Source organism: Vanacampus margaritifer, chromosome 18 (genome assembly GCF_051991255.1).
Source record: "Vanacampus margaritifer isolate UIUO_Vmar chromosome 18, RoL_Vmar_1.0, whole genome shotgun sequence".
NCBI lineage: Eukaryota > Metazoa > Chordata > Actinopteri > Syngnathiformes > Syngnathidae > Vanacampus > Vanacampus margaritifer.
In genome coordinates, this window is record NC_135449.1 from 16,313,212 (window position 1) to 16,321,614 (window position 8,403).

Consider the following 8,403-nt stretch of genomic DNA (forward strand, 5'->3'; position numbering starts at 1 on the left):
TTAATGTTGCCGTATAACATGTAATTGCACACCCACTACAGTAGGTGGCAGTGACGCTCTCATTGTCATAATCAATAGTGTGTGCAGGGAGTACAAACAATGTTAATAAAGTTGTTCAGTAGATTTATATTTTTTTTTCTTCAATATTAATAAGGATATAGTGGTATGCAGATACTTATTGGATAAAGCTGTTCTTCACAAATGAAAGTTTTCATTTTGTTATATTATGCTTTTTCTCATGCAAATTTAAGAAAACTTGTTCAGATTGCACTTGTTTTGGACTGCCATGAAATTAGTGCATTTATCTTCCGATTGTCTTTACTAATATGGCCTACAAATTGAACACATCGATAATACTTTAAAAATAGGACTGCAAGTACGGCTGTTTCAGCATGGGGGACATTTACCCATTTTATCTTAGAATTTTTTTTTTTTTGACTGTCATTTATTGAATTATATGACAATGATCCAGAATCAATTTATAAGAGCCGCAGCAGTTTCTGGTAGTAATTCAATTCAATAAAATGAGGCAGTAGATGGCAGAGTGGCCTTTGTGGTGACGCTATGCACAAGTTCACAACATATGTGCAATCTTGGAATCAAACCACAACACTTTGGCTCTCATCAGATCAAACATCTAAATGCAGATTGTCAACCAAGCCCTCATGTCCAACATTACGACACCCTTTCTTCCGTTCTCTATAAAGAGCTCATAATGAGAAGTCATTCCACATCATGATTAACTCATTCACTCCGAGCCATTTTCACTGAAGCAACCCACTTCGCTTCCGGCTGTTTGACTGGATTTTTACTGATTTTGCAAGGTCCACAGAATATTCTTTTATATTGCTATAAAAACATGGAACCTACCAAAGAAAGATTAGAGTCTCTTCTTTAATCATGAAAAAAAAGTATAATTGTATCTGTTTCTGTTTGCAGCAATTAGCATTAGAATAAATCTAAGTTTCATCATTATTCACAAACCGATTGAAAACACTGGGGAAAAGAGCTTTGGAAAAAACATATTTACACGTTTTAGGATTTTCATGAATCATAACTCACTAAGTTAATCATTGGACTGTTTCAACATACAGTATTGGTAACATTTTCAAAGTCCCGTCCTGGAGTTGATTAGACGTTGCTGCTTTCAGTCATATTGCCCGAGCAGATGTTTAACGAGTGTCTGTACAACTGAATGGCATTCAATTATGAGCACATTTATCAGCATTGAGGTTAGAGCCCTTTCTAATTCACTCCTCCTCGGTTGTTGCAACATTAATACCCTCACACACACGCACGCGCACACACACTCACGCACACACACAAATTCACGCGCTGCTCATCTGTTATCTCAACTTCCCACATTGGCAATCTGATATTAACGCCTGATTATGAAGTCTCCTTCTCACCTCTCCACTACTCATCCCTTGCCAAATGAACGCAGTGAATGAGCTTCTCCTACGCTGTTTTAACAAGATTAAAGCTTAGAATCAGGTATGGTTTCATACCAGTTTTATCCAGCTGGAAACTTGAGACTCACCAGTATCATTAGTGAGCAGACATAATGCAATTATTCTTGAAGTGGGGGGTCTGGTGTGCGTGTGTGCGTTAGTAAAGGCTTGTTAGGACTATGCTCATTTATCAGCTCAAGCAAAATTTACTTCAAAGTGAACTTTTTGTTACTTTTCCCTGTGGCTGCATGTTTTTGTCTGTATGACTTATACCTGTACGTTTATGGTGAAATATATGCGTTGTTTGCATACAACCATAATGATTGAGGTGAACTTTATGTTCAAGGCATCAGGAGTATTGGAGGTCAGAGGTCTCACATTCATCACAGTTAAGTGTCAGATATAGGCAGCGTGGGTGGGATACAGTGTATGCGTTTGTAAATGTGTGTGATCACTGCAGGATGATGTGAGTTATCTTTGTCGACCTGTCAGAGAAAAACGGTGTGGGAAGAGATGACAGAGAAGATAAAGAAAAAAGGAGGGAGAAGAAGAAGGGGACATGGAAAGGTATAAAAGTTGCAGAAGGTGACGAGCGGAAATAGGGCTGCTCGATTATGGGGAAAAAAAATAATCACGATTATTTTGGCAATTATTTAAATCACGATTATTCAAACGATCATTATAATTATGTAAGTTCCTTTTGGACCAAACAGAATTTATAATAATAATATTAACCCTAACCCTATATATATATGTTGGCAAAATCTTGAAGTTGGATTTTTTGGGGTACAAAAAAGAAAATGTTTAAATGTAATAAAACAAATAAAAATAAATATTAAGACAAATACAATTCCTTGAAACATTATTATGCAAGTTCCTTTTGGATGAAACTATTTTTTTTAATTAGTCATTTTAAAAATTAAAAAGGTGCAAGTGTATAAATTTAAACAACTTTACGATTATGCATACTTAATAATTGTGGAGTGTAATAATTTAAATAGAATTTTGATTAATTGAACAGCCCTAGGCGGGGAAAAAAATGCAGGTTAGAAGTTGGAAATTGTGGGAAATTATAGGGATAAGGAATGAAAGAGGTGAGAGTGAGGGGGAACAGGACAATATGTGAATGCACGTGTTGGTTAAAAGAAATAAAACCCTTTCAAGGTACCATTTTCTCCACAGTTAAACTTGAATATGTAGGGGTGCTTACAAAGGCTATTGATACTATTGGTACCGCTTCCATTCCGGTTACTGGACTTAATTACCAGTCTCTTCTTTCATCAGGGAAAAAAAGTACATTTGTATCTAGCATTAGAATATAGCTAAGTTTCATCATTATTCACAAACCTGTTGAAAACACTGGGAAAAAGAGCTTGTTGCAACATGGCCCTGGCTAATCTCTTATACCCTGCTGACCGTATTTTGTAATAACTACCATTGCTTTAAGCGACCTCTTTAGGTCAGAAGCGATATCAAAAGCCTTCTGTATGATCTGGCATTTTAAAAAACATAAAAGTACGTTTTTGGGAATGAAGGACAAAGTATTAAAAAACGTATTTATGTTTTTGTGTTTTAATGAGTTAACCACCCTTCCGTCATGCTCAATTACATTTTGTCACCACTATTTTTCCGCTTGACATATTGTTTAAGTAACTTTTCCTTTTTCACTAATGTCACCACAAATGGTATGTGCACACCGCACAGCCAACAGACCCATTCGCTGTTCAGTAACCTGCCTGACATAAAATTGTGCACCAAAGGACCCCTTAGCTGTCTAATAACGTGCCTGGTGTAAAATAAACAAACTGAGCACTAAACTAAAGTTTGCATAAATGTAGCAATAATGAGGATTTTACAACAGGAGGAAAACATCATTACGGTCTGTACTCACCCGAGTTCTACAACATGGCCAGCTATCAATATTAGAATAGAGCTAGATGAGAAAAGGCTTGGAGAATGGTGAGCTAGGAAGTTGGCATATCTTGTAAGTGTATATTTACTTCCGCTGTCCCTCTGCGGTGTGTTGGCACAATGGGCAACAACTCCTCGGCCTAGTTCATCCACAACAACCGTCCATTCAGTAGGCTACACCATTCAAGTGGTGCATGGTGGAACTAGACGGTGTCGAACTTTCACTACTATTAGACACGGCGGCTTTCAGATCCATTCTGAACGAGTCCACAGTGCGCCGACTCTTCCCTCTGATGTCAATCTAGGTCAACCAGCACAGAACCCGTAATGCAGCATCCAAATCGCTCATTAACACCTAACTCCCTCTCCAAGCCGTGGGGAAGGGAGGGAAAGAAAGCAGCGGCAGTCATCGTCCTTCCTAGGGATGACAGCGTTCTACCTGCGGTTTCTGCCTTGTTATTCGAAGACCAATGTCCAGCTGTGTGCTCTACTCAAACAAGATACGCCCTGGTCCTGGACGCCCGAGTACTCTGCCGCTGTCTGCCGGTTGAAGGCACAACTCACCTCCCCACCGGTGCTCGCCCATTTCAACCTGCAGAGCCCCACGTTTGTGACCTGCGACACTTCTAACGCCGCCATTGGCGCCGTCCTGTCCCAGCTCCAGGGTGGGCCTGAACGCCCTGTGGCATTCGCTTCGAGGGCCCGACTAAGCAGAAGTACTCCGTGGGAGAGAGGGATGCCCTGGCTTGCGTCTGGGCATGTGAGCGGTGGCACATGTATTGATACGGACGACGTTTCACGCTCCGCAGGGATCACCAGGCCTTCACACCTCTCCTGGCCACAACCAATTCAGGGTACAAGCCGCTCCGTTTGTACCGGTGGTCATAGAGATTGCATGCCTATAACTTCAAGACAGGGTTGATACCAGGCAGGGACAACGTCGTGGCCGACATGCTCTACAGAGTCACACCCACCCCCTCGCCAGACACTGTAAACGACCACTCTGAGCCGGAGCTGGTCCTCATGCTGCACGAAACCCTCCAGGCTGCTGTATCCCTGCAGGATCTCCAGACGGCGTCAGCTCATTACCCAAAGTTCTCCCAGCTTCGTACCGTCATCCAGGAGGGATGGCCAGCTAAGGTGCCGGAAGAGCTGGCAGCCTACCACCATGTCAGAAACGACCTATCCTGCTGGAATGACGTCCGCGTAGCAAGGGGGCTGTGTGCAGTGATCCCCAGTACCCTGCGTGGGCGCATCCTAGCCATGAGCCACGAGGGTCACCTGGGAATTGTCAGAGTAAAACAGCGCTGCAGGGGCTTGGTTTGGTGGCCAGGTATTGACAGGGACATCAAGACCATGGTAAAGGACTGTAAGGCATGCCTCACCAGCGGCAAGATGGGCCCGCCACCGCCAACACCGTTGCAGCCCCTCGCATGGCCAGTTGCTCCGTGGTCCCACATCCATGTGGACATCTGTGGAGACCTTCATGGCATTCCCCAGTACCAACGGTTCCTCCTTGTGGCCTTTGACCTGCACTCCAAATGGCCTGAAGTGCGCCCTGTTGGGTCTCCAACCACTCAGGTGGTCACTGGCTTCCTCTCCTCCCTCTTCGCCTGCTGGGGTGTGCCTGACACCATCACTACGGACAACGGCCCCCAGTTCATCTTTGCGGATTTCACCTCCTTCGCGGAGAAGCACGTTAGGACTGCCCTGTACCACCCACAAGCCAATGGGGGCGTAGAAAGGTTTAACCAGACCCTTAAGAATAGACTGAGAGCACACCTCGCTGATAATCTCCCATTTTTAGAAGCACTGCAGAACACCCTGCTGCACTACAGAGCGACGCTTCATGCCACCACCGGCTGCTTCCCAGCTCTCCTCATGCTGGGACGTGAACTTTAACTTCCTTTGGATCGTCTACGGCCTCCTTTACAACACACTCCAGGTGTAGCAACACCTCCAAGCGACTGAGTGGCAGAGCAGCAGCGTCGCATGAAGCACCGCTACGACAGGGTGCGGCGGGTGAGACGCCTCACACTCGCAGTGTCAGACTGGGACCGGATCCATAGACCCAGCCGACGCCACAAACTGCTTTTGTTTTGGTCTGCACCATAGCAGATCAAAGAGCAGCTGGGACCGGCCACATTCCGTCTGGCTGATGGCTCACGGTGGCACGCCAGCCGCCTTAAATGAGTCTCTTCACCACCGGCCTCTGACTGGAAGGCTGCAGCTGAACTGAATCAAATGGATGTGGACTGTTCCCCTGCACAAGCAGGGGCCCGGGCAGCAGATCCACCAGAGCTGGATGCGCCAGTTGCACCCGTGCGTTTTCAGCCGCGCCAGGCCCGGGTCCGCCGGAGACCTCTTCACCTCCAGGACTATGTTTAAAAGTTCCAGGGCATTTAGGTGTAGTGCATAGCCTGTTGCAGAATATGCCACGAGGTGAACTGGTAGTCTCAGTTCATCCAGACATGCCACCTATGTTCAAGTCTCTGTTGATGTTATGGTTATTTCAAATTTGTTTGCACTATTTTGAATGGGGGAGGATGTAGTGTATGGCTTTAAGCCAGGGTTGTGACGTCACAGCGACCGGACCCAACACAGTGTTGAGAGTGAATGAGACAATAAAAGTTAAGCAAGCACCCGCCGTTGTCCGCTCGTTATTGTGGTAAAACAATACCCACTAACAACATTGACCATCACACCTTTAATTCCTAGCTTCAGGCTAATCACTCTTTCTGACATTTTTTACCTCCAGGACATTCTTAACAAACTCCTCTGTCACGATAACTCCTACTCCATTTCTCTTCCTATCTACACCATGATAGAATAACTTGAACCCTGCTCCTAAACTTCTAGCTTTGCTCCCTTTCCACCTGGTCTCCTGAACACACAGTATGTCCACCTTCCTCCTCTGAATCATGTCAACCAGCTCTCCACCTTTTCCTGTCATAGTTCCAACACTCATAGTGCCTACTCTCAGTCCGAGACTCTTGGTGTTTCTCTTCTCTTTCTTCCTACGAACACACCTTCCTCCTCTCCTTCTTCGACCAACAATAGTCTAGTTTTCACCGGCACTCTGTAGGTCAGCAGCACCGATTCAAGTCAAGTCATGTGAAGTTTATTTATATAGCCCTTAATCAACGAAAAATATCAACAACATCCCCTAACCCAGAGATGGGCATTGAGGGCCGCAGTCCTGCAGGTTTTGCGTGTTGCCCTTCTCCAACACAGCTGATATATGATCAGCTCATCAGCAAGCTCTGCATAAGCCTGATAACGATCCTGTTGATTGGAATCAGCTTGTGTTGGAAGTGAGAAACCTACAAAACCTGCAGGACTCCGGCCCTCGAGGACCGAGATTGCCCACCTCTGCCCTAACCCCTCGAAACCACAAGAGGGCAAGGAGAAAAAAACAAAACAACAACAGGCAAAAAATGAGAAACCTTGAGAAGGGACCGCAAATGTTGTAATCCCCATTCCAGGATGATCAGACTGCAATAGATGCTGAATGGGCAAACATTTACATAGTTTGTGATACTAAACATTATTAACTAGAATAGTGCGAAAGTCCATTGAAGAAATTGAAGCACAGCAAGAAGACGTCAGGGAAGCGTGTACTCATCCAAATCCAGCCCTGTTGGTCGGAGCAGCTATGGTCCTCCTCAGATCGCATCCTGGGCAACCAGCACAGAACCCGTAATGCAGCTTCCAAATCGCTCATCAACACCTTACTCTCTCTCCAAGCTATGGAGTAGGGAGGGAAAGAAAGCAGCAGCAGTCACCAGGTACACATAATTTTGCCAAATGCAAGAATATAGAAATGAGTCTTAAGATTCGATTTAAACGTTTCTACAGAGGTAATGTGTCTGACCTCAGAAGGTAGGGCATTCCAAAGCACTGGAGCCCGAATCGAAAACGCTCTAGAACCCGCTGACTTCTTTTTAGCTCTTGGAATCACCAAAAGACCAGCGTGTTGCGAACAAAGGTCTCGTGTTGGAACATAAGGTACTATTAAATCAACGAGATAGGAAGGCGCTATGGCTATGGCGGTCGTTTAACCCGGGCCTCGACCAAAGGACAGTGGAAGTCCTAAATTTGATTCGCATGTTTGATTTGGCCAAAGTTTTACGTCGGAAGCCCTTCCTGACACAACCCTCTGTATTTATCCGGGCTTGGGACCGGCACAAGAAAACACTGGCTTGTGCCCCCTTGCTGTTACATTTGTAGAGTAATGCATGATAATAATAATAAAGGATGATATTAGTCTTGTTAACTTTTAGCATCCATTATACTAGATTCAGCTTGCTATTTTATTAATTGTACACATTCCATTCTAAATATTTATTGGGAATCATAAATATATAGTCTTCAATATTGTTGGACATCTTTACGTTTATAGATACATTTAGTAGTCAATAGAAATATTTGTGGCCATCACATCAACAGCTTAATGTTGTCTGTCTGATGATTGACAAAGAGACAAAGACAAGGCACAAAGTGGCTTTTTAATGTCAAGACTGAATCAATATAGGTAAAATATTGGGCTGCAGGGAACAACAGTTGCTTTAAATGCTGTCCATGTATCATGGCTTTAGTGATGGAGGATCAATGAGCCTTTCTCACAGATGTTTTCCTCATACATTAAAACATTAAGCCCTTATCAAAGCTATATGCATTTCTTTGGAATCTAGAAAAGTAACTATTTGTGGGAATATGTTATTGTGATTTTTATTTTCCACACTTTTTAATAATACTTCCGATTTACACCGTTCACATTAGCATTCAGCTAATAGCATTCAGCTTTTCAGCATTCCCACGCAATTTCTGCAGAAATTGCACTTTGTTTAGTTTTCTTTATTCTTCCAATTTTTAATTCCTCTTTAAAAGAAGAATTAGGTGCATTAAACCACCAGGATTGTACCCTTTGGCGACAATGTGATGCAGGATTCTGGTTGGTACCTAATTTTCAGATAATAAAAAAAAACTTAAATGCAATTATTAAAAGAGATGAGTATTCCATCAATATTGACGCAAGGTG